Genomic DNA, 27,840 nt, shown 5'->3' on the forward strand with positions numbered 1-27,840 from the left:
CATCTCACTGGAATGCTGTGGTTCCCTGGATAGACATGCATCCCACAGGATGAACTTATGGCAGATTTCTTGGGCACCACAGTAACTATGGAGGAAGCCAGGTGTCCTGGTTTTCCAGTGGGGGCCCAAGACCAACAGCCAGAAGCACAGAATGTGCACGGACATGAGACTTCAGGCTCCACAATGTATGTTTACCCTCATTTACTATCACCTGAATAACAGTTTCCAAAAACATATGCTCAAATCATCCTATTAGCTGAACATCATACCACCATCTGGAGGTACCACAGTTTATTGAGCCCAGTCCCTACCACAGAACATACTCTTATTCACTATTCTCAGCAATACTTCATGAGAATGGTAGTATCATTACAATTCTGTGCAATCATTTACTCGGTGTGGGGAGCAACTCGGACTAGACTAAGTTACTGGAATTAAGACATTCTATGCATCTGCTCTCCCACAATATCGTGCTGGGAGAGGAGTAACAACTTCTACACAGCTGCCTCCAGTTCGACCAATAACCTGCAGGAGCTGATCCTGCTCCTGATTGGAGGAGAGCAGCGTACTCGGCACGTGGGTAGCAGAGTTGGGATTGGTGGAAGAGGACTATAAAGGAGGAGAGAGACAACATGCACCAGGAACATCTAAAGGGAACATCCGGATAACATCTGAGCAGCCCCTGAGAGAGGCCAGCGGTGTGCCGCTCCCCTGCAGAAGTGGGGAAAGTGGCAGGGGGAGCCGCCCTTCCACGGAGGTGGAAGGATCGGCAGCCAACCCGGGAAGAACCAGCAGCAAACCCGGGAAGGGCTGAGCAGACAAAAGAACAGCGCAGGGTTTAGTGTCGTTCTTCCACGAAGAGGGGGAGCGACAACTCGGGATAAATTTTTAGAAGGAAATATATTACCCTACTGAAATGGACCCTCCCACCAGCAGTGTATGAAAGAGTCTGTCTCCCTCAACCTGGATCGACACCAAATATTGGGTCCTTCAAAGTCATGCATGGGAGGTCTCCAGAGTGACAGACTGGTGTTATTTTAATCTACTTATATGCTTGCTCACTGGACGTGATGATCACATTGCCATGTGATCCATTCATTCATGACATATTTGGGTAAGTTACTAACAGTCTGTATTTCAGTTTACTTAGCTGTAAGACAGGAATAAAAACTGAACCTCCATCTCATAGATATATGGATGATTAAATAAGTTAATGCTTGTAAAATGCTTTAACAAAAGTGGAACAGAAAAATATTCAAAAAATGTTTGCCATTACCTGTATTATACTTTTTATCACATTTCTGATATGGGGAACAAGTCTTTCTTTGGGAACAATAAGAGTTCACACTGGTGGCTACTTTTCGTGAAAAACAAAAATGAAATAATTATCACTAGGTAACAAAGAATCAGTGTATGTGCCCACATAAATTCAAGAAGGGGGCCTCCCTACCTTCAGTTAGTTAAAACATCTACTAGGGCAAATCTATCTTTCTGGAAAACAGATTTAAGAAACTCTTGTTAAAAAGTTAAGCAATTATGTATTCTTTTACTTCCTTTTTTTTTTTTTTTTTTGACAGCAGAGTTAGACAGTGAGAGAGACAGAGAGACAGAGAGAAAGGTCTTCCTTTTTCTGTTGGTTCACCCCCAAAGTGGCCGCTATAATAGCTGGCGCGTTACAGCCGGCGCGCTGCGCTGATCCAAAGCCAGAAGCCAGGTGCTTCCTCCTGGTCTCCATGCGGGTGCAGGGCCCAAGGACCTGGGCCATCCTCCACTGCACTCTGGGGCTACAGCAGAGAGCTGGACTGGGAGAGGAGTGACCGGGACAGAATCCAGTGCCCCAACCGGGACTAGAACCAGGGGTGCCGGCGCCACAGGTGGAGGATTAGCCTACTGAGCCATGGCGCCGGCCCTTTTACTTCCTTTTTAATAAAAAAAAATGTGATTATGGTTTTACCACATTTTTTTCGACAAAAATTTTAAAATAAAAAAGTCCAAAAGGGGCTTGATTAAATAAATTATGATACACAGTATGATTTATTTTATATATTTTATATTTTACATATTTTCACATATAATTGTATATATAAGATATATTTCTATTCTATATGTTTAGTATTATTTTATGTTTATATAAAACACGAGGTGATGCTCAGACAAAATAGAAGGCAACAAAATATGATCATGATGACTCTATTTTTCTTTGAAAACATGCATACATCAAATATACACCAAAAGTTAAAAGGAGTTAGCACTGGGTAGCAGATTAAAGGCAAACTGAATTTTTCTTATTTTTTAAAGCTGTATTTTTCTTCATTTCTACAAAGAACACTTTATTTTTTGAACAAGAAATGTTAAGTATTTGTACAGGTGGGATTCCAATGTGGTGTGCAGTTTCTTGGACAGGGTAGAGCTATCTGGCAAGACAAATCCTGCCGGATAAGGTTCTCTCCAACAGGAACATTCTTTGGACAAGACTGGGATGGGTGGCATCTTCTAAGGGATCCTTGAGCTCTGAGCCAGAGGTTCCTGCTTCCTCATCTTCCCAGAGATGGGCAAGACCCATCAGAGATACCTCATGGTTTCCAACCAAAGTTCTACACCATGGGGTAAGCATCTAAGTCTCTGCTTTCCTCCAGCCCCATCTGATGTCGCAAAGCCACCCGTCCTACAGTTCCCAGACTCAGCACACCTGCTGCAATGCTCTCTCACACCCAAAGCAAGCTCTCCACCTGTAAGAAGGCCTTTACGGCACACCCCTGTACCCCATCTGGAACAGCAATCTGCACACTAGACTACAGCCACTGGCCCACTCTGCCTCTGTTGCTGCCCATGAGGTAGGGTGGGAGAAAAGAGGGGGCAGTGACAGCAGACAAGTGGAGAGAAGGCTAACCTCAGGTATTCTTTTTAAAAAACCAACAGCTTTACTGAGGTATAACTGACATACTATAAACTGTGAATATACAAGCTATACAACTTGGCAAGTTGTAGAGCTAGTGTTGTGGTGTGGTGGGTTGGGCCACCGCCAGAGAAGCCAGAATCCCATGTAAGCACCTGGGTGGAGTTCCAATCTCCTGGCTTTGGCCTGGCCCAGTCCCAGCAACTGAGGCCATCTGAGAAATGAACCAGCATATGAAAGGTCTCTGTCTCTCCCTCTGTCTCCATAACTCTTTAAAAAAATGAATCTAAGAAAAATTGCTAAGGTTCACACAAGTTTACACCTGTGAAAGCATCACCCCAGGTAAGTAAATCAACACATCCATCACTCCAAAAACCTTCTAACTGCCCACCCCCACACCCACTTCATCTGCTTCTGTCTCTAGAGATTAGTTCACAACATCCATATAAGTGGGATAATAGAATAGAATTTGACTTCTGATTTTGTCTGGGTAATCTTACATAACTATGTTTAGATTCACTGATGCTGGTATGTACAGCAACAGTCCATTTCACTGCTGAGTAGTATTCCATTGTATGTTTGTAACACAGTTTATTTAACTATTCACCCATGATGAACATTTTTGCAGTTTTGAACTACAACAAATAAAACTCTTACGAACATTTGTCTGTAAGTTTTGGTATAGATATATGCTTTCATTTCATTTAATCATTTGCTTCTGGGCAAATACCTAGAAGTGGAATGCCTAAGCTACATCATAATTTTTTTTTTTTTTTTTTTTTTTTGACAGGCAGAGTGGACAGTGAGAGAGAGAGAGACAGAGAGAAAGGTCTTCCTTTGCCGTTGGTTCACCCTCCAATGGCCGCCGCGGCCGACGCGCTGCAGCCGGCGCACCGCGCTGATCCGTTGGCGGGAGCCAGGAGCCAGGTGCTTTTCCTGGTCTCCCATGGGGTGCAGGGCCCAAGCACTTGGCCCATCCTCCACTGCACTCCCGGGCCACAGCAGAGGGCTGGCCTGGAAGAGGGGCAACCGGGACAGAATCCGGCGCCCCGACTGGGACTAGAACCCGGTGTGCCGGCGCCGCTAGGCGGAGGATTAGCCTAGTGAGCTGCGGCGCTGGCCTATATCATAATTTTTAAAGAAATACTACTATAAGGATTTTTTTTGGTATGATGAAGTGCCGTACACAATTTTTAAAAAACATTTATTTATTTGAAAGGCAGAGATACAGAGAGGAGAGAGAGAGAGAGACAGAGTCAGACAGACAGAGATCTGCTATCTGCTGATTCACTCTCCAAATGGCCACAACAACCAGGGGTAGGCAAGGTTCAAGTCAGGAGATAGGAGCTTCCTCCAGGCCTCCCATGTGGCTACAGGGGCCCAAGTACTTGGGCCCTTCTTCTGCTGCTTTCCCAGGAGCATTAGCAGGAAGATGGATCAGAAGTGGAGTAGCCAGGCCGGCGCCCTGGCTCACTTGGCTAATCCTCCGCCTGCGGCGCCGGCATTCCGGGGTTCTAGTCCCAGTTGCTCCTCTTCCAGTCCAGCTCTCTGCTGTGGCCTGGGAGGGCAGTGAAGGATGGCCCAAGTGCTTGGGCCCTGCACCCGCATGGGAGACCAGGAGGAAGCACCTGGCTCCTGGCTTCGGATCGGTGAAGCACTGGCCGTAGCTGCCATTAGAGGAGTGAACCAATGGAAGGAAGACCTTTCTCTCTGTCTCTCTATCACTGTCTATAACTCTCTCTCTGTCTCTCTCTCTCACTGTCTAATTCTGTCTGGCAAAAAAAATAAAAAAAATAAAAAATAAAAATAGAGCAGCCAGGAGTGGAGCAGTACCCACATGGGATGTCAACACTACAGGTGGAGGCTTAACCTTCTATGTCACAGTGCAAGACCCCCAAATAACAGCTTTTTAAAAAAGATTTATTATGTATTTGAAAGTCAGAGTTACACAGAGAGAGGGATACACACATAGAGAAAAGAACAGCCAGGGCTGGGCCAAAGCCAGGAGTCAGGAGCTACATCCTGATATCCCACGCAGTACTTGGGCTATCTTCTGCTACTTTCCCAGGCCATTAGCAGGGAGGAGGACTGGAAGTGGAGCAGCTGGTACATGAACTGGCACCCATATGGGACACCTACATTAGAAGTGGCAGCTTTACCTGCTACACCACAATGCAGACCCCACCAAATACACTTTCTAAAAGTAGATATGGGGGGCCGGCACTGTGGCACAGCGGGTTAAAGCCTTGGACTGCAGTGCCGGCATCCCATATGGGCGCCAGTTCGAGACCCAGCTAGGAAAGCAGTAGAAGATGGCCCAAGTCCTTGGGCCCCTGCACCCCTGAGGGAGACCCAGAAGCTCCTGGCTCCTGGCTTCAGATCAGCGCAGCTCCAGCCGTTGTGGCTAACTGGGGAGTGAACCAGCGGATGGAAGACCTCTCTCTCTGTCTCTCCTCTCTGTGTAACTTTTTCAAATACATTAATAAATCTTTAAATAAATAAATAAATAAAAGTAGATATGGGAGAGATAAGGAAAAGCTGATTAATGGGTATTGAGTTAGGAGTAAGAAGTTCTGTTGTTCTATTTCCTAGTAGGTTGACTACAGATGATAATGTCCTATATATTTCTCTAAGGAAAAAAACTGGACAATAGGAATTTGGCTGTTTCCACCATAAATAAATGTTAAATATTTGAATAGATATGTTTGCCTTGATTGGACATTACATATTGTATACATGTATGTAAACATCACATGGTACCCTGTAAGTATGCACAGTTTTTTAAAATGATTTTATTTGAAAAGCAGTTGGGGCAGGGGGAGAGAGATCTTCCATCTACTGGTTCACTTCTCAAATGGCAACAATGGCCAGGGCTGGGCCAGGCTGAAGCTAGGAGCCAGGAGCCTCATCCAGGTCTCCTATGTGGGTGCAGCAGTCCAAGCACCTGTGCCATCTTCCACTGCTTTCCTAGGCCATTAGCAGGGAGCTGGATGAGGTGGAGCAGCTGGGAATTAAACCTGTGCCCATATGGGATCCTAGCATCATAAGCAGCAACTTAACATACTGCACTACAATGCTAGCCCCAAATATGTACAATTTTTAAAAAATGAAATTTCTTATTTAAAAGGAAGAAGTCCTTTTATAAGGGATGATGAGTCACTGTATAATGTTAATAATCATTCTAACTTTTAAAATCCAATCTTCACAACTGAAGTTTGAGTCATGCCAATATTAATTACAGTTACATAAAAAATTGCAATCTATCTGCCATCCAATTCTCCTACATTGTGTCTCATTCTTCTCAGGACTTGGATGGCACCATTAATTGCTTCTTTTTTCTCTAACTCTCAACAGTGAGGTTGTGGGAAAGAACACAACATTGCAATTGTGTCAGTGTCTTGAAGAAGGACCTTTTCTTTGTATGTGTTGCAGGCAAAGACAGTAACCTACCCACCTGACTTTGGGGAAATTATATTAACTTCCTCTATCTTTGCTAGCCACCCTGACTTCATCCAAAGTTAGAGGTAAGATTTAAAGGGTCTCCTGTTTAAGAGACTATTCAGCAATAAATACAGCATGAGCTGCAGAGAACAAAGTAATACAAACACCTAAGGTGATAATCATGGGTCCTGTGCCCCAACTTTAACCTAGGTGAATCTAGAACACATCAAAGCAGTTTACTGAATATATGAGGGTACCTCAAAGAATTAATAAGTATAAATTTATGCAAAAAGTTTAAAAACATTGTTTTATGAAATCCATGCACAAATTTATGCATTTTCCATAAACTCTTAAATTGTCCCTTGTATATGTAAGAACAATCCACAACATAGAACAAATTATAAGAAAACTAAAAGTATCAAGATACTTTGGTTCTATCAAGTATCAAGTATCAAGATACTCTTTGGTTCTATCTGAACTTCAAATGGTTGAGTTTTCTAATAAACACTATATTCAATATTCTGTAGACACATTAAACTGTACATTAATTTTCTAACCATACAATTTTAAAAGAATCTGAGTATAATATCCTAAAAGACCTACACATAGCATGACAGTTTTTATTATTTCTATTAACTTTTCTGCTCCATTTTATACAAGCCAATAAATCCAATTCCATATAAAAAGAAAGAAAATTCACTCTACTCAATTATGCTTCTACTGCAGGCTGGCTGGGAGTATCTTTGCCGGAGACATTAGCACACATGGTCCATATGTCCTCAGCTTGGAGACTGATGTAATTTACACACACGGTTCCAGAAACAAACCTTTTAAGTAACAAAAACCAAATCCCACATAAAATGTTATCTGCCTGCTTAAGTTTGAAGCCATCTACCACAGTAGAAAGCCAGCGCGACAGACAGCACATCAGATACCTGCCACAAGGGTACAGGAATGATCCAGTCTTCGAAACAAACGTTAAGTAAAATCCCTTAGATCTAGTAGTTCCCCTCTTAGGAGTCTAAGGGAAAGGGTGAATTTGGATAAAAGTTTGAATGCATTGATACTCATCATTGTGTTTTTATATAGTAGGAAAACAATCTAAATGTCCAACACGGGACTGTATACCTACTATACACAACTACGAAGATTGTTTTCCAAGGACCGTTGCCTCAGACACCGGCATCCCGCATGGGCTCTAATCTGTGTCTCAACTGCTCCACTTCTGATCCAGCTCCCTGCTAACACACCTGGAAAAGCTGTGGAAGATGGCTTTGAGAGACCTGCATGGAGTTTCAGGCTCTTGGCTTCAGCCTGACTCAGTTCCTGCTGTTGCAGCCTTTTGGGGTATGAACAAGAGGATGGAAAATCTCTCTCTGTAACTCTTCCTCATCCCACGCCAAAACCTTTTATTTAAGGAACACAAACTTCATGATTTTCATAAATAGAACATGAGGAATATAGTGATTTCTTCCAACCATACCTACCCTGCAAGCCACACTTCCATCCCTCTTCCTCCTCTCTCTGTTATTCTGATTCTTATTTTTTACTAGGAATTTTTTTTTATTTTTTATTTTGATAGAGTGGACAGTGAGAGAGAGAGAGACAGAGAGAAAGGTCTTCCTTTTGCCGTTGGTTCACTCTCCAATGGCCGCCGTGGCCGGCGTATCGTACTGATCTGAAGGCAGGAGCCAGGTGCTTCTCCTGGTCTCCCATGTGGGTGCAGGGCCCAAGGACTTGGGGCATCCTCCACTGCACTCCCGGGCCACAGCAGAGAGCTGGCCTGGAAGACGGACAACTGGGACAGAATCTGGCGTCCCGACCATTTCATTTCATTTTTTTTTTTAACCACTGTAGTATTGCATGGTGTACATATCCCTTAATTTCTTTATCCAATCTTCAGTTGACCAGCATTTGGGTTGATTCCGTATCTTAGCTATTGTTAATTGGGCTGCAATAAACATGGGGGTACAAATAATACTTTCATATGCTGACTTCTTTTCCCTTAGGTAAATTCCCAGGAGTGGGATGGCTGGGTCATATGGTAGGTCTATATTCAGATTTCTGAGGTATCTCTGTACTGCCTTCCACAGTGGCTGCACCAGTTTACATTACCACCAACAGGAGATTAGGGTACCTTTTAACCCACATCCTCACCAGCATTTGTTGTTGGCTGATTTCTGTATGAAAGCCATTCTAACAGGGGTGAGGTGAAACTTCATTGTGGTTTTGATTTGCATTTCCCTGACAGCTAGTGATCCTGAGCATTTTTCATGGTCTGTTAGCCATTTGCAAAGTCCTTTGCCCATTACTTACCTGGCTTGTTTTGCTGTTGCTGGGTTTCGTAAGTTCTTTATATATTCTAGTCATTAACCATTTATCAGCTGCATAGTTTGCAAATAATTTCTCCATTCTGCCAGCTGCCTCTTCACTGAGTGTTTCTTTTGCAGTGCAGAAGTTTCTCAATTTGACATAATCCCATTTGTCAATTTTGGCTTTGACTGCCTGTGCCTCTGGGATCTTTCTAAGAACTCTTTGCCTATGCCAATGTCTTGCAGGGTTTCTCCAATGTTCTCTAATAAATTGATGATATCGGGTCAAATATTTAATCTTTCATCCATTTTGAGTAGATTTTTGTGTAAGGTATAAAGTAGGGATCTTGCTTCATACTCTGCATGTGGAGATACAGTTTCCCCAGCACCATTTGTTGAAGAGATTGACCCTACTCCAGGGACTGATTTTTAGCTCCTTTGTCAAAAATAAGTTGGTTGTAGATGTGTGGGCTGATTTCTGGCATTTCTATTCTATTCCACTGTTCTATCCATCAGTTTTTGTGCTAGTTTGTAGTTTGCCTTTTTTTTTCTTTCTTTCTTTTTCTGACAGGCAGAGTGGACAGTGAGAGAGAGAGAGAGACAGAGAGAGGTCTTCCTTTGACGTTGGTTCACCCTCCAATGGCTGCCACAGCCGGTGCGCTGTGGCTGGCGCACCGCGCTGATCCGAAGCCAGGAGCCAGGTACTTATCCTGGTCTCCTATGGGGTTCAGGGCCCAAGCACTTGGGCCATCCTCCACTGCACTCCCTGGCCACAGCAGAGAGCTGGCCTGGAAGAGGGGCAACCGGGACAGAATCCGGCGCCCCGACTGGGACTACAACCTGGTGTGCCGGCACCGCAAGGCGGAGGCTTATCCTATTGAACTGCGGCGCTGGCCTGTAGTTTGTCTTGCAATCTGGTACTCTGAGGTCTCCAGCTTTGTTTTTGTGATATAAGATTGCTTTAGCTATTTGGGGTCTCTTGTGTTTCCTAATGAATTTCAGCATCATTTTTTCTATATCTGAGAAAAATGTTCTTGATATTTTGATTGGTATTGCATTGAATCTGTAAATTGCTTTTGGCAATATGGCCATTTTGATGATATTGAATCTTCCATTCCAGGAACATGAAGGAATTTTCCACTTTTCTTTTTCTTCTTCTACTCCTTCTTTAATGTTTTGTAATTCTCATTGTAGAGATCTTTGACAACCTTGGTTAAATTTATTCCAAGGTATTTGATTTTTTTGTAGCTATTGTGAATAGGATTCATCTTAGAAGTTCTTTCTCAACTGTGACATTTTCTTTGTATCCACAGGCTACTGATTTTTGTATTTTTTGATATATTCTGATTTTTTTAATTTTATATCCTGCTACTTTACCAAACTCTTCTATGAGTTCCAATAGTCTCTTAGTGGAGTCTTTGGGGTCACCTATATATAGAATCATGTTATCTGAAATTGGGATAGTTTGACTTCCTCCTTCACAATTTGTATCCTTTGATTTTTTTTTTTTTTTTGCCGAATGGCCCTGGCTAAAACGTCCAGGACTATATTGAATAGCAATGATGAGAGTGGGCATCCTTGACTGGTTCTGGATCTCAGTGGAAATGCTTCCAACTGTTCCCCATTCAATAGGACACTGGCTGTGGGTTTGTCATAAAGTGCCTTAATTGTGTTGAGGAATGTTCCTACTATACCCAATTTGCTTGGAGTTTTCATCATGAGAGGGTGTTCTATTTTATCAAATGCTTTCTCTGCATCTATTGAGATAATAATGGTTTTTGTTCTTCAATTTATTAATGTAATATATCACACTGATTGATTTGTGAATGTTGACTCATCCCTGCATACCAGCAATAAATTCCAGTTGTTTGGGCAAATGATCTCTGATGTGTTGTTGGATTCGACTGGGTAGTATTTTGAGGATTTTTGTATCTATAAGGAAAATTGGTCTACAGTTCTCTTTCTATGTTATATCTTTTTCAGATTCAGAAATTAAAGTGATGCTGGCTTTATAGAAGAGGTTTGGGAGGATTCCTTCCCTTCCATTGTTTTGAATAGCTTGAGAAGAATTAGAGTGAGTTCTTCTTTAAATGTCTGGAAGGATTGAGCAGTGAAGCCATAAAGTCCTGGGCTTTTCTTTGTTGTGAGGGTCTTTATTACTGATTGAACTCTGTCTTGGTTATTGGTCTGTTTAGGTTTTTCTATGTCTTCATGGCTCAATTTAGGTAGGTTGTATGTGTCCAGGAATCTATCCATTTCTTCAGGTTTCCTGGTTTGTTGGCATACAGCTCTTTGTAGTAATTTCTGCTGATTCTTTTTATTTCTGTAGTGTCTGTTGTTAGATTTTTTTCATCTCTAATTTTATTGATTTCGGTCTTCTCCCTCTTTTTGGCTAGTTGGGCAAATGGTGTGTCAATTTTGCTTATTTTTTTTAAATCAGCTCTTCATTTCACTGAGCTTTTGTATTTTTTTGTTTCAATTTTGTTTATTTCTTATCCAATTTTAATTATTTATTTTCTCCTACTAGTTTTAGGTTTGGTTTGTTGCTGTTTTTCTATGTCCTTAAGATGTGCTGAAAGTTCATTTATTTGGTGCCTTTCTAATTTCTGATGTAGGCACCAATTGCTATAAACTTTCCTCTTAACACTTCTTTTGTTGTATCCCATTAAATTTTGACATATTGTATTGTCGTCTTCACTTGTTTACAGAATTTTTTTTTACTTCTTTTTTGATTTCTTCTATGATCTACTGTTCATTCAGGAGCATGTTATTCAGTCTGCATGTGTTTACAAATGTTTTCGAGAGTCCCAAATTATTGATTTCTAGCTTCATTCCATTGTGGTCAGAGAAGATGCATGGTATGATATCGATTTTTTTGTATTTTTTGAGACTTGCTTTATGGCCTAGCATGTGGTCTCTCCAAGGGAAAGTTCCATGCACTGGTGAGAACAATATGTATTCTGCATTTGTAGGATGAAAAGTTCTGGACATACCCATTTGGTTATTGCATATTGCATATCCACTGCAGTTATGGTTATTGCTGATTATCTGTCTGGTTGACCTGTCCATTGCTGAAAGTGGAGTACTTTTCTTAAAGATTTATTTTATTTACTTGAAAGACAGAGTGTTACAGATAGAGGTAGAGACAGAAAGAGAGGTCTTCCATCCATTGGTTCACTCCCCAGATGGCCACAATGGCTGGAGCTGCACCAATATGAAGCCAGGAGCCAGGAGATTCTTCTGGGTCTCCCACATGGGTGCAGGGGCCCAAAGTCTTGGGCCATCTTCTACTGCTATCCCAGGCCATAGCACAGAGCTGGATCAGAAGAGTTCGAGAAGCCAGGACTAGAACCAGTGCCCATATGGGATGCCAGCACTGCAGGCCAGGGCTTTAACCCACTGTACCACAGCACCAGCCCGAAAGTGGATTCTTGAAGTCCCCTGTTACTACTGTATTTGAGTCTAGTAAGGCTGTTTATTATGGAAGGTCTTTATTTCACCTTCATTCAGAATTGAGAGCTTTGCAGGGTACAGTATTCTGGGTTGACAGTTTTTTTTCTTAGGACTTGGAATTTTTTTTCTCTTAGCACTTGCCATTCTCTCCTAGACTGTAGGGTTTCTGATGAGAAGTCAGCTGTGAGTCTAACTCTAGATCCTCTGAAAGTAATCTGGTGTTTCTCTAATGTACATGAAAGACCTGGATTGAGTCGCTGGCTCCCAGCTTTGGCTCAGCCCTTGTGGTCACTGCAAAGTGAGTCAGTGGATGGGAGAGCTCTGGCTCTCCCCACTCATACTCCCCCAAACCTCTGCCTTCCCCTTCACCTCTCCCTTCTCCATATCTCTGCCTCTCAAATAAACATATAAAACTTATTTAATAAAATAATATGGAGATCTCTGACACTGAATATGGATTTAGAGACTCTCAATCTGTCATGATGTGAGAGAGAAAAGTAATAGTAACAATGGCAGAGGTATTTTCCTGTCAGCCAAAATTTTTTTCCTTTTACTTTAAAAATATTTCAAGTAATAAAGAAAAGCAAATAGAATAACTCTGGGGCCAACGCTGTGGTGCAGCGGGTTAATGCCCTGGCCTGAAGCACCAGCATCACATATGGGTGCCAGTTCACGACCCGGCTGCTCTACTTCTGATCCAGCTCTCTGCTGTGGCCTGGAAAAGCAGTGGAAGATGTCCCAGGTCCTTGGGCCCCTGCGCCCACGTGAGAGACCTGGAAGAAGCTCCTGGCTCCTGGCTTTGGATTGGCACAGCTCCAGCTGTTGCAGCCAATTGGGGAGTGAACCAGCAGAAGGAAGATATCTCTCTCTCTCTCTCTCTCTGCTTCTCCTCTCTCTGTGTGGCTCTGGCTTTCAAATGAATAAATAAATCTTAAAAAAAAAGAGTAACTCCACGAGTACACATTGCTTTAACAATTTTTAGGGGCCAGTACCATGGCTCACTTGGTTAATCCTCCACCTGCAGCGCCAGCATCCCATATGGACTCCAGGTTCTAGTCCCAGTTGCTCCTCTTCCAGTCCAGCACTCTGCTGTGGCCTGGGAGGGCAGTGGAGGATGGCCCAAGTACTTAGGTGCCTGCACCCGCATGGGAGACCAGGAGGAAGCACCTGGCTCCTGGCTTCGGATCGGTGTAGCTCCGGCATTTGGGGGGTGAACCAATGGAAGGAAGACCTTTCTCTGTCTCTCTCTCTCTCACTGTCTAACTCTGTCAAATAAAAAAAAAATTTTAACACTGGGGCTAGTGTGGCAAAGAAGGTCAAGCCATGGCTTGTGATGCTGGCATCCTTTCCAGAACACAGTTCTGATCTCAGTTCCTCTGCTTCTGATCCAGCTCCTTGCTAATGCACCTGGAAAGGCAGCAGAAGATGGCACAAGTACTTGGGTCCCTGCCACCCCTATGGGAGACCCAGATGGAGTTCCTGGTCCCTGGCTTTGGCTTGGCCCAGCTCTGGCTGTTGTGGCCACTTAGGGAGTGAACCAGTGGATGAAGAACTCTATCATATTTCTCTCTCTCTCTCTCTCGTTCTAGCTTTCAAACAAACATTTAAATGAATTTTAGCATTTTGCCCTATTTCATTCATATGTACCCATGATATACATATATACACACACAAAACTTTTTAAAGCGAGTGGATATATCACATAATATGGGATTTATGACAAAGATAAAATGTGGAAATAATAATGTATTATTATGTAAGGGGTATAGTTCAGTTATTTATGTGTGTGTACGTGTATGTGTATGTGTGTGTGTGTGTATTCCAAATAATACAGCACCCATACGTTTTTAACTTCCACTTAAGAAAAAACATGTGGTATTTGTCTTTCTGTGTCTGGCTTATTTCACTTGGCACAATGATCTCAATTCCATCCATTCTGTTGCAAATATCAATATTTCATTCTTTTTATGGCTAATGTTCCATTGTGTCCCTATACCACATTTTCTTTATTCAGTCATCCATCAATGGCCATCCAGGTTGATTCTGTTATCTTGGCTCCTGTGAAGAATGCTGCCATAAACATGAGAGTGCAGGTATCTCTTTTACATGCTGACTTCATTTCCTGTCAAGTTTATAATAATTTTTCTGGATCCAAAAATTTATCTTAATCTGAATTAATGTCTATCAATATTTCATGACTGAATTATTGCCACAGCCTCTTTACTGGCTCTCTGTTTTGAAATCTGCCCTACTGAAATTAATCTTCTTCTTGCTTCAGCTCACATGAGCTTTAAAAACACAGAAACAGGGCCAGCGCTGTGCCGCAGCAGATTAAAGCCCCAAGCTGCAGTGCTAGCATCCCAAATGTGCACCAGTTTTGAGAATCAGCTGCTCCACTTCCAATGTAGCTCCCTACTAATGCTCCTGCAAAAACAGCCGAGGATGGTCCAACTCCTTGGGCTCCTGAATCCACGTGGGAGACCTGGAAGAAGCTCCTGGCTCCTGGCTTTGGCCTGGCTCAGCCCCACTCATTGCAACCATTTGGGGAATGAACCAGAGGATGGAAGATCTCTCTCTCTCTCTCCCCCTTTCTCTCTCTGTCTCTACCTCTCTGTAACTCTGCCTTTCAAATAAAATAAATCAAAACATAATGTTGTACACTTCAATTAATTTTTAAAAAAACACAGAAACTTGGGGCCTGTGCTGTGGCATAGTGAGTATAGCAGCCACCAGCGGTGCTGGCAGCCCACTTGAGCGTCACTTAGAGTCCCTGCTGCTCCACTTCTGATCCAGCTCCCTGGTAATGCATCTGGAAAAGCAGTGGAAGATAGTCCAAGTCCTTGGGCCCCTGCACCCACCTGGGAGATCCAGATGAAGCTCCTGGCTCCTGGCTTCAGCCTGGCCCAGCCCCAGCCATTGTGGCCATTTGTAGAGTGAACCATTCGATGGAGGATCTCTCATCTGTGTCTCTCCTTCCTATCTCTGTAACTGCCTCTCAAATAAATAAATGTTAAACAAACAAACAAACAAACAAACAGAAACTTGACTACAACATTCTAGCACCCTAGCCCTTCAGTCCAATCTCCTTTCAAGGAGGCAAGTCCTTTTACCTTGCCTCAGCTCCCTTCACTCAACACGCTCTTCTGCTTCAGCCACAGACACTGTCTTCTCTCTTCCTGATCTTGTGCACACTGCTCCCTCTGCCTGGGACTCCCCTGAACCCTCATCTTTCCAACTAACACAAATGGCTCTTCCAGAGTCACCTCTAGCCGAGAACCAGTCCCATCACGTCCCATGGGGCACCTACCTGAGACACGCCCATTCTCTGGATACCACAGCACTTGTTGCAGGCTCCCTGTTTCCTGCTCTCAACGCTGGGGAAACCGAGCATTCAGGTCCCCAAGAACCTGCCTCCTGACGGACTCTCTCCACCACTTGAGCAGTTTCAAGACTGCTGCAATTTCCTAATCTTGTGAGCCCCACCAGAATGAAAGCAGTATCAGAGAAGACACTTTAAACACTTTCTGAATTAAAAGATCTGGTTATAAAATCTCCAGAAACGTGTTTTCCACTCTCTGTGTTTTCACCCTGGTGAAGTGAACAGCGATCAGCATGAACAGTTAAGGCCAAGCAGCTCTTCCATTCTTCTGGAAACAAAGCTAAGATTAAAAACATTGTTTGGCTCATGCAGATTGTCTCCTTGATCCAGAAAATCCAGCTAATAATGAACTAATAAATCCACAGCGAGAAGACCATTTCAAAGTAAAACACATTTTCTGTTTTTTAAATAAAAACACATCGTCAGCAATATTTTGCAAAACACTCTACATTAGGGATTTCTGTATGTACGCTGTTTGTAAAAGCTCTTAATATGTGAAACTGCATCAGCACTCAAATCAGAATTACAATTTTAAAAAATCAGTAGCTTACTTCTATATATTGCCATATTTTTTCAAAGAATTTTCAATTACATAATTTTGTTTTATCTCATCTCTGGCACTCATTTCTCAATGTAAAACCCGTGCATTCTTTTTATAATATTCTATTTCTAGAAAATATGATTGCTATTTTAGGCTCTGATGGTAACAATACTCTTAATTTTGGTCACTGGAATTAAATACTGTATACAGTGCATTTATTCATATTAGAATCTCTACAAAGCGAATCCTTTGTGAGATAACTTCATTAAAAGTGAAAGCAGCAAAATAATTCACAGAAAAGTGTGAAAAACTATTTTTTTTCTCTATACAAAATGTACCATCTGGAGTTATTCTGTGTCAAAAAATATATCAAGAAACAGGGTTGCTTTTTTTTTTTTTTTTTTAGTGGTGGTGGTGGTGGGAGAATAATCTGCAAATCACAAAGAAGCCACAGGAATGAGATACTGCACAATGAGGAAACTGAAAAAAAGCTTCCAGAACTCTCCGTCAAGGCATGCACACAGCCAATGTGACCACACTGGACCTGGGACACACCATGCCTTATAACAAAACAATAAATAGGACCCTGAGGATGAAACAAGAGCACAATTGAACAGGCTGCCAAAAATAAAAAATAAACAAAAAAAAAGAGTCGATTTTTGGAAGACAACTAAAGTATGAGTCAGACAGCACAACAGTCCAAGGTGAAACCAGAGAGGCACTGATTCTCAGGGGTACAAGGGACCTCAGAAAGGTTCCTGGTCTGCTCTCACCACTGGCTGCCTTTGCCTCATCTGAAAACTGAGACATGACAATCAGGCCGTGGTTCCCAAACCTGCCTGCTCAACAAAATAACCTAGGAGTTTCAAAATACAGATTTTGGGTCCAGTGCCTAGAACAGCGATGTGAGAAGGTCCAGATGTGTGATGGTTTTAAAGTCCCTGGGTATTCTGATGTACACGTTTGTAAAGCACCAAACAAGATGCCCTCTAAAGAACCACCTCATCCTTCTGGGTTTTTTTGTTTGTTTGTTTTTGTTTTTTGTTTGTTTGTTTGTTTTTGACAGGCAGAGTGGACAGTGAGAGAGAGAGAGAGACAGAAAGAAAGGTCTTCCTTTGCCGTTGGTTCACCCTCCAATGGCTGCCGCAGCCAGTGCACTGCGGCCGACGCATCGTGCTGATCGGAAGCCAGGAGCCAGGTACTTATCCTGGTCTCCCATGGGGTGCAGGGCCCAAGCACTTGGGCCATCCTCCACTGCACTCCCAGGCCATAGCAGAGAGCAGGCCTGGAAGAGGGGCAACCAGGAAAGAATCCGGCGCCCCGATCGGGACTAGAATCCAGTGTGCCGGCGCCGCAAGGCGGAGGATTAGCCTAGTGAGCTGTGGCGCCGGCCTCATCCTTCTGTTTTAATTGCACTCAATCTCACTGCTACGTGCCAGGTCTACTTCTTTCTAGATGTTTCTGTGCACTAATCACTGAAAAGTGGCACTTCAGAATGCAAGTGTTCAAGGACTCCGACTTGCCCTTTAAAATCCAGTTCAACAAAGTCCTCAGAAATTTGTGAGCCAAAAGAACCAGCGGCACCCTGAAGAGTTATGGATGTTTCTCTCTCCACAAGACATTAATGAGCCAATGCTTGCTTTCCCATGATTCCTCTAGGCACTGCTTTTTTGGTCTTCCATTTTCCTATTTTTAAAAAATATTTATTTATTTATTTGAAAGAGTTACAGAAAGACAGAGACAATCTTCCATCCACTGATTCACTTCCCAAATGGTTGCGACGCCCAGGGCTAGACCATGCTGAAGCCAGGAGCTAGGAGCTTCATCCCAGTCTTCCACATGGGTGCAGGAGCCCAAGCATTTGGCTATCCTCCGTTTTTTTCCCGGGGCACTAGCAGGGAGCTGGATAGGAAGTGGAGCAGCTGGGACTTGAACCAGCATCCACATGGGATGACAGTATTGCAAGAAGTAGATTAACCTGTTACATCACAACCATCAGCCCTTCATTTTCCCATTTTTAAGAGACCATTTTCTACCTAACTTTTACAGCTTCAGAATACAGAAAAAAAGGCAAAATAGAAGTATTGGACATTATTCAATACAGCAGATGAGGGTTAACAAAATGTCTATATAAATTAGTGACAATGGAAAGGAGAGCGTGCCTCTTCTCTTGTTTTGTCAAAAAAGAAGCTAAAGACAGTGAGTGGGAAATCAAACAAACCCACTACCTAAGCATATAGAATGAGGGGGTTCTGATCACTTAAAGGGGAGGGGGCAGATCAGCAGTGTCTGGTTATCGTCTGCCAGTGCAGATATCTGGAAAGAACCTTATCAAAACCACTTACCCGATAAGCAGCACAAAGCAAGGAAATGAGGGCTGCCACAGGCACTTAGACTTCACCCATGGTTCACAGCAGACAATGACGAAGCAGGAAAAACTGGCAAGTGACCCACATGCCCTATAAGGTCACTGGGACCTGGAGCCCTGGACCACCTGCCCGCATTTACTTCATGCATTTTCAGGGCTCCTCCTATCTACTCCTTGTGCCGTTACTGGACATTCTCCATCTGGCAGGCTCGGGGCCAGCAACAGAATCGGATCCCAGGGAGGTACTAGTGTCCAGCGAAACACAAGAGGAGGAGGCACAGCAGAGTCTGGACAGTACAGACTAAACTGCCCACCTCAAGAGAGCTGTCCAAGGGATGCACAGCCTCCATAGGGCCCCTGTCTGAGAAAGGCATCATGCAGAAAATCCACAGCCCTAGCATCCCTCATTCTTCCTCTGGTTCTCTTTCCCATAACTCCACCCTACTTGGTTTTGATGGTGCTTGTCTGAAAAGCAAGGCTGAAGTCTGATCCCACCTGCTAACCCCTCAGTGCCCCTGCCCCCATTCACAGAGGCGCACCATGGAACTTTTTCACTGGACATAGGTGCTAGCCTTCTCCTTGCCTCCAGCACACGGAGGACAAACCAGATGAGGCGGGTCTCTTCAACAGAAGCAACCAAGCCCCCTCCCAGCTAAGTCTTACTCCCTTCCCACAAGACTCAGAGGGCTTCCCTGAGCTCCCTCAGTGTCAGGCTGCAACCCTTCTCGGGTTCCCATGTGCCTGCCCTCAGTCCTCTCCGCAGTCTGTCCACCGGGCCTTTCTAGAAGATGCGACACACAATCCCCTGCACCAACTGCTGCAGGGCTGGCGCCAAAAACCATTGAGAAAAAGGCTGCTTACGAAGGCACGCAGCAACTCAGCACTGGCAAGCCCTGTGGGATTAGCTCTGCTCCCAGCCTGCCCTTCCTGGGGCAGAGTCTCAAATGCCTGTGGCGCCTCCCATGTTTTGCTGACATCCTGCACACAGCCCTAGCAGCAGCTCGCCTGGCAGAACTCTCTGCCCTGACGGAAACGTTCTGCGCTGTCCAACATGGCAGCCAGGAGCCGCTCCAGGCTGCTGAGCACTTGAAACGTGGCCCCTGTGGCCGAGAAACTGAATTTTGCGTGTTATTTGATGTTAATGAATTTAGATTTAAAAATAGCCACCTGGGGCTCATGGTTACTTTACTGGACAGCACCAGCTAGAGCCATAACTCCGAGAGCAGAGCAGAGGGTATCGTGCACATTTAGTTTCACGTTAGAATCACCTGGGCAGCCCTTATGAATCTCATTGCCCGTTCTGCTCCCCCAGACAATTAAATCAATCAGATCCCAGGATGGCGGGGCTCAAACATCTGTCTCATTTTAAGCTCCTCAGGTGATGTCAGCATGCTGCTAAGGTTAAGAACCACAGCTCCAAAATGTGAAAATGTCTACCTAGCAGTCCCCTCCCTATCCAACCAGACACCTGCAAACACAGACATGAAAACAATTCAACCAAATATTCCACCTGTCATGCAAATCAACCCTGTGACACAACAAACCTCACAGTAGTCAAGAGCAAAATGGGGTCTAAAAGAAACAGGCCAGGAAAGGAAGCAATGAGGACAGAAAGAAGCGGCTCAGCAGAGAGAGAAAAGGGAATTTTTGAAAAAACCACCAGCACCCACAGCCTAGCTGGAGTGAATCCTTATACACAAATAATCATTGTCTGGAAAGCTACCAGTTAACAAAATACACCTCTAAATGTGGTACTTTAAACAAACAGCTCTAGTTGCTCTAGCTGGATGTTTTTCCCCTTGGCTAACCCACCCACACACTATCTGTGCCTAAGAGTAAGCTCTTACCACCGTGCGTTTTTCTTCACAAGATCATCTGAAACCTGTGCCTTTTCACTGGGTACATGAGGCTTTCAAAATGACAGCAATTAAAAATCCGGTATTGGTCCAAGATCCATTTGCTGCGGCTCCCTGTTTTCCAGCAGGCACCTTGTCAACCTTCACTTTTCCATTACTAATTTCACCAAGTGGATCATTAACTTGGTGAAGCTTTTTCTCTGAGACCTGGCTTAACAGAGGCGTCACATGCAGAGTGTAAAAAATGCAAATAGACACTCAGGCTTCTGCAGCCTCTCATCTTCCAATCAGCATTTCCCAAAGGCATGCGGTGCCCTTCAGGTTGACTGCTGACAGAGTTCCCAAGCTGATACACAACACTCACCAGCATTTTCCAGGCCTCACAACTGAGAGTCAAAAACAGGGAGAAGACAGTTCAGTGAGTATCCGAAGGTCACTCTTCATGGGAGTCAAAGTTGTTCCCTCTACGTTGATGTGTGAAAAATAAACGATCCAAAATTAAACTCCCTTCCTCAAATGACTGCTAAAATAATTCAGTCACAAAACTGAGAACGCCTGGAGTTCAGGGCTTCAAGAAGTCACCTTAACCAGCGGACTCCCCTCCCAGGTGAAAGTACTGGCTTAAGTCCATTCATACAGCCCAGAAGTTCTCACATAGAAAACGTGATCCCTGTCATTTTGCTAACCAGACTGAATTCCTCTCGGCCTGCCTGGGCATTCAGCACCAGCTCCCCGGCAGCACCTTCTCAACTGCCCCCAACAGAGGACAGACAGCACGGCTTGATTTTACTAGTTAACATAATAGTTACATACATCTGAATGTGGCTTACACTGGATAGGGTAAAAATTATCTTAAAGATCATATAACTAGGATTATCAGAAAATGCCAAATGTCCAGTTAAAGCTGAATTTCACACAAAAAGGTGAATTTTTAATATATGTATGACCAAAATATTGCATAAGACATTCTTATACCTAAAAATATGTGTTGTTTATCTGAAATTCAGACCATACTGGGCGTTCTGGTTTCCTTGTTTTGTGTTTCCTAAATCTGGCAACATCACCTATCACTATGCTTGGAAAAAACAACTTTCAGAAGCAGGAAGGAGATCCAGTTTTCCCACTGCCCACCTACTCAACCACCCCACCATTCCTGCACCTCAGGGTCGGCTGTAAAAATCTGTGCTCTCCAATGTGGAAACCAAGTAGCTACAAGCTGGTAAACAAGCACCTCTATGCCCAGCCTTCTCTGGACCACAGACACTAATTATATAACTAAGTCCCAGAAACACAACGAGCGAGCAGATTTAATCTCTCAGCCTTTATCTGAGTACAGGCTCAGATAAAGCAAGCAATTAGGTTTGAGTAGGTGCCAAAGATGAAAGAAGTCATTCCTAAACATCTTTAGTCACTAGTAAAATTAAAAGAAAATTTGCATTGGAGTAAAAAATACAAGGGGCCTCCAAAAAGCTCTCCAAAAAACTGGAATTAACAAATAACGTGGATTTTCCATGAACTGTCTGGAGCCCCTTCCTGTGAAGACAACAGATAACAAACTGTATATGTCAGTGACTACTATATGAATTTAGTATCTTAAATAATAATTTTAATAGTTAATTCTATTGACTATTTTATGCCAAACAATAGCCTAACCACTTTGTTTTATTGTATTTAATCCCAACATAGTACTATCATCAGGCCCATTTGACAATGTGAAGAAACTGAGACAGCAAGATTAAATAATTTGGTAACACTAGGATCACCGTATTACTTCACTTGCCTCAGCCCTCATACATTTATGAAAAGTGCTCCCTTTCACTCTCATAAATTATCCCAGCTCGATGATAAATTACCCTCACCTACTAGACTCTCAGTACCTAGCAGAAGCAGGGTCCCAGCCAGGTGGTATGCCTCCAGAAACACAACGCAACCACGTAAGACACTACCACCTTTAAGTCTTAGCTTCTGTCGACAAGGACTGGGACAACAAGATTTATTGATTTTTACGCATCATACCCTGGATTTCTTACGTGGTTACAAATTGCTGGAGATGAATGGCAGGTGAGGGTCATGTGTTCCAGAACTGCCCTATATCCCCCATTAAATCATTATAATACCCAACACAAAACATCTACAGGCAGACAGGAGACCTCGGTCAGTCACCATCGACATCTCCAGGTCTGAAAAATTTTAAACATATTCAACCGATCAAAGTAATATTTAACCAGATCCTTTTATATTTTGAAATGACTTTCACCTTCCTTCAGCCTGGACTGAGAAACCAGCGCATATAGAAAACAAAGGTGGAGCTGCAGTACATGCCGACTTACAGTTTCATACACAATGGGCTTTCCTCCTTTCCTGAATAATAATGGGGAAAATATGCCCCCCCCTTTATCTTTGGTGTTGTGTGTTTTCAAAACACTTCATATTCCTCAGCAGACGTCTAACCGTTACTGCCAGCCTGACAACATGAACACAGCAAACGTGAGCATAAAGCCCAATGAGAGACAGGCTCACCTGCTATCTACGACTGTAATTCTGAAATGCATCACTAGTGGTCCCAACAGTCAGCACTTTGAAAATTCTCACAGGATGCTCAGTACTTCCATCAGTCTCTGGATGGCTCAGGGTAACCATCACCGACCTGACAGCGAATGTGTCAGCGCTTACAATGCACAAGGCTGTGTGACTTCACCCAGCCTCCTCCTTAATACAGTGGTGCAGATTCTCTAGAATGCTACCCAGCCTGAAAACTTCAAAATTTTATGTATTCCTACAAGCTTTCTGACCACGAGCTGCAGCCTACAAGGTGAGAACATTGCTCCCCAACCAGCCCACATGGTGGTTCATGAGATGAGGTTCACAGGTCCCTCAGGTAAGGAGGAATTAGACAGCCCTCTCTCAAAAGCAGACCTACACCAAGTCTACCCTTGCTGAAACCCAACATAAGTATGTGAGGTCATCAAATAGTAACCCCCTCATAAAGAGAGTGAAATCTTGTCCTCAAAGGCCTGCTGGGGAAGGGTCCTGGGACCAGTCTTGAGGACAGCTCCATGGTGAATAGTGAGGATTCTCACGTTTGTAATATTCCTTGATGCATTAAACTTGACTCCTGTCAGCCCCAGACCACGTTAAAGAGTTTCTGACTTTCTGTGTCGGGTCATGAATGCTTTTCAAACTACAACAATACTAAAATCAATGAAAAGGACCAGACTCTAAAGAGGTTTTCTTCTCTGCCCTGAATCCTCAGAAGTCACCTTCAAAAGGTGTGTCCTCTACAGTCAGACCCCGACTGCCACGGTGGTGGGAAGGGGGTGGGCTGGGGGCTGCCAAGGTAGGTAACACTTTTAAAAGTGTTTCCTGTTACAAACCACCAACTGCCACTCAAAAAGGAAAAAATGCAGACAAAACAGAAAAGGAAAGCTGAATCCTCAGCCTTGATTTTATATGATTTCTAATAAAAACTGGATTCATCATCATGAGAGGAAAAGGTAATGGCACAAGCTCAAAAGTCACAAAGCATCTACCCCATGCACAGCTCTTTCTTACCTAAAAGTTTATCACATGGAGTTTATAGCCATGAATTTTACAGTGGAAACTTCCATACGACGATCTGCTACATAAACTCCCTGACAATGAACACTGCTTAAACCCCAAGTCTTCTGGTAGAGAAATAAGAAATACCTCTTGACAAACACTGTCTCTCTGCTTCTCATCTGAGCCCTAATTTCAGCAGTGTTGTATTTCAAAACTTCTATAAAGCCTGTTACAAAAAAAAGTGAGTTGTCTGTCTGACTTCATGCCTCCCCAGAGAAGTTACCTTTTTTTTTTTTGCTAATTAGACAGAATTCTAAGCCTGGACATAACCCAGAGAATAAAAAGTAGATTCATATATGACAGGATTTTATTTTTAGAACAGAATTAAGTAAACTAAATGGGCACTCTCCTACAGTGCTAGCAGGAATAAAAACTGGTGCAATCCTTCTAGACTGCAAAAGCAGTTAAGTATAAAAAGACTTAATCATAAATGTTTATGTCCTGGATATGGCAACTCCATACTCTAAGAAATAATCAGGTATATGCAACTATGGAAACTCACTGTAGCATTAATTATAATTGCAAAAAAAAACCACCAGGAAATATCCTGAATGTCCAATATTTGGTAACTGACTAAATAAATGACAAACCTAGCCAATGGCAGACTATGTGGTCACTTTAAAAGGATGTCAGAAGAACACTTAATAGCATGAAAAATTTTACTGTTTATCTAATTAATAAAAAGAAAAGTTTTGTGAACCAAGAAAATATGAAACCAAATAAATTTGATGCATTTGGACCATCTGTTTGAACCAATTCAATTTTTTATAACTGCTATGATATGTGTTGCTTATCTCTCTTTTCAGTGGTAACTTTAGAACACAAAAGCAACTAAATAAAGAAAAATCTGTAGATTCAACACAGGCATACAACCAATAGGGGTTAACTTTAAAAACGCTGCCTGTAATTTGATTTTTAACAGGAGAAATCAGACTCTTCAAAACAGTCACTCTTTCTAACAAATAAAAGTAAAGCTTCTTCCCAACATGAAAATTAAAGTGCAATTCCATTATTTCCGCTTTGTAGGAGAACAGACTAGGCTAGTATTACCAAAAAACATATTCTATGAAACCCTGTACCCAGGAAAGGTTATAAAAAAATAAGAAAAGAATTCCAAGGTCAGGATAGTTTGGGAGTCATCGTATATTACTCTCCCCTACAACTCCCTAGTAACATAAAAAGCTTCGGAGAAATCCATCACTAAAGAAGCGTACTACATTTTACCTACCTTAGCATTCCCCTGATTTGTTAGATCAGGGAATGCCTTTTATAATAACAAATGTTAACAGCCTTTAAAACTAGCACTTCAAAGCAGGTGACAGGAAACACTGGGTTAGACCATCTTGTTGATAATGGGATCTAAGTTGAGTTAGAAATTTTGATGATCACACATATCCAGTCATTTCTCTTTCTGGTTACTCTTGCCATTGCCCTTACAGCTGGGTGTGGGATGTGACTAATTTTGGCTAATGGTCTGTGTACAACTGAGTAGTGAGGGTCTCCAAGTGAGCAAAACACATGGGACAGAGCCCCCAGCAGCCCATGAAACACACAGAATATAAGTGAGAAAAAAATACTTCTGTGAGTTCTTGCCACCGAGATTTTGAAGATATCTGGTTATTACAGCACTAGCCTACGCCACATGATACACTGTGAAGGGAATTGTTCTTCAACAAACTTATATATATTGACTATGTGTTAAAATCAAGCTATGAATAGAAATATGTGGAGGGCAGAGAGCTAGAAAATAAGCTCACAAGAACAAATTTTTAAGAAGGCCCCCTTTGGTCTACAGAAATCTTAAGCCAAGCACTAAAGGATCCAAGAATTAAAACTAAGCATCATGGTATGGACTAATTTAAGTGAGCAAGTCTTGTTTGTTTATAGTTCATCTGGGGGAGGGAGCAGTAGACAGTGATGGTGGTAACATCACTTACTGTCTACCATGTGCCACACAGAAATGATGTATACAGCGCTGCATTTGTCCTTGACACTGTGATCTCTGTAGACAGTAACCACTGATATCATCTTCCTTTCATAAGAGAAAACCTAAACTCTATTGCCTAATTTTGTCTAAGATGGTAACAAATGGCAGTCATATGAATATACATACATATAATTTTTATAACACCATCAATCTATGATGAAACTTTTTTTAAATTTTGAGTTTATTACTCTGAAGAACTTTATAAGAACTTGAGAAAGTTCTACAGAATCAAAAGAAGGCAAACTGTTGCCAACTAGAAAGCCCTGAGGTTTTAAACAATAATACGATGTTCTTACAACCAACATACTAATGTTTGCAAAGGATACATGCACTTCTCAAAAAAGCTTATTTTTTCAAATTATTAAAGTAACACATGCTTACTGCAGAACACTGAAAAATATAAAAGAGCTCTGAGACCAAAATAAAAATTAGAAGTAATCCCACTGACCATACTCTCCCCATAAAAAAACATTTTGAGTCCTTCCTTCTAATCTTTTCTTTGTATGTTTTTCTGCATGGTTTAGGCAATATCACTTATATATTACTGTATTCTACAATCCTGTTAAAAGCTTCCTATGCTATTTGAAGGTTTTCTATAACATTATTATTTTTTTTTTTTTTTTGACAGGCAGAGTGGACAGTGAGAGAGAGAAAGAGAAAAAGGTCTTCCTTTACTGTTGGTTCATCCTCCAGTGGCCGCTGCGGCCGGCGCATCGCGCTGATCCGAAGCCAGGAGCCAGGCACTTCTCCTGGTCTCCCATGCAGGTGCAGTGCCCAAGGACTTGGGCCATCCTCCACTGCACTCCCGGGCCATAGCAGAGAGCTGGCCTGGAAGAGGGGCAACTGGGACAGAATGTGGCGCCCCGACCGGGACTAGAACCCGGTGTGCCGGCGCTGCAAGGCGAAGGATTAGCCTATTGAGCCGCGGCGCTGGCCCCATAACACTATTTTTATTAATATAGTAATACCAAGTTAATACATATTTGTCAAGCAACTACTTTACTTGTATTAGCTTACTTAATCCTTACAATAATCCTTTATGATATCGCCTATGATTATCCCTCCTCTTACAGATAAGACAGAGAAGGGTTAATAACTTGCCCAAGGTCAAAAAGTGAGTCCACAGTGAAGTTCAGGTTCAAACTTAGGCATTTTGACTCTTGGGCAGCACTCTTAACTGCTACACTGCACTGCTTCCATATTATCCCAGCTTTTACCTTAGCAATAAGGGACAATTATATTATCACCAATTTTTAAAATTGCAATAATGTTAAAATATACATATTTACAGACATCTGAAGCACCATTTTGATCTAAGCCTATTCAGACAGCAAAATTCTTTACTATTCGAACAAGTTCAATTTATTTTCAGCTGGCAGACAACAGCTGTAGAAACCTCTAAAATGGCTGGTGTTTCATAAACCAACTTATTGCCCCATCTACCAGTGGCACAAACTTCCATGTGGTCCTCACCTGTCCACCCCGCTGCCATCTGCTGCAGAGTCTGCTGACGTTCCCATCTGCCTCACTCTGCACAAAGAGGCAACCGCAGTCTGTTCTGCGCACCCCCCAACATATATACGGAAATGCCACGCATTTTTACGTCTGGAATATCTGAAATGCTTAAGCTTATTTGTTCCTACTCTCACAAGCCTGCACACAAACAAGGAGAGAGAACACCCAATATGCATGTGTACCATTAAAAATGTCTATTTTCTACTTCAGACAATAATCCAGAAAAGGAAATGCGTATATTTAACTTTTTGTCCGCTCATCTAAAAGTGAATGGCCAAATTCTCTTGCAAGATTAAAGGAATATATATCCTAAATCAACAAATGGTCTCAGGCAAAAACTATCTGAAATATAGTTTCATGTGATCCAACCAGACAACGGAATGCTACGTACACAGGAACCAGGCTTATAACCCACATCTCGTAAACTCAATTTACTTGTTCTATTATAAGAAGATGTGCTTGAAAAAAAAAAAAAAACAACAACAAACAAAA

General features: G+C 42.6%; 1 protein-coding gene across 9 annotated transcripts in view; it reads right to left on the reverse strand.

Annotated features, from left to right (window-relative positions):
• SPTBN1 (spectrin beta, non-erythrocytic 1) overlaps window positions 1–27,840 on the reverse strand; it is a 213,265-nt gene that overhangs the window by 165,815 nt on the left and 19,610 nt on the right. The window contains exon 1 of one of the 9 annotated variants that reach the window (XM_089327648.1): window positions 20,238–20,483. The exons of the other annotated variants lie outside the window; for them this stretch is intronic. The gene's annotated coding sequence lies outside the window, so the exon portion shown is untranslated. Of the gene's footprint in view, window positions 1–20,237; window positions 20,484–27,840 lie in introns of those variants that run through there. 9 annotated transcript variants of the gene reach the window in all.

This window comes from Oryctolagus cuniculus, chromosome 2, assembly GCF_051225735.1.
Source record: "Oryctolagus cuniculus isolate XC-2025 breed Fujian yellow rabbit chromosome 2, ASM5122573v1, whole genome shotgun sequence".
Taxonomy (NCBI): Eukaryota; Metazoa; Chordata; class Mammalia; order Lagomorpha; family Leporidae; genus Oryctolagus; species Oryctolagus cuniculus.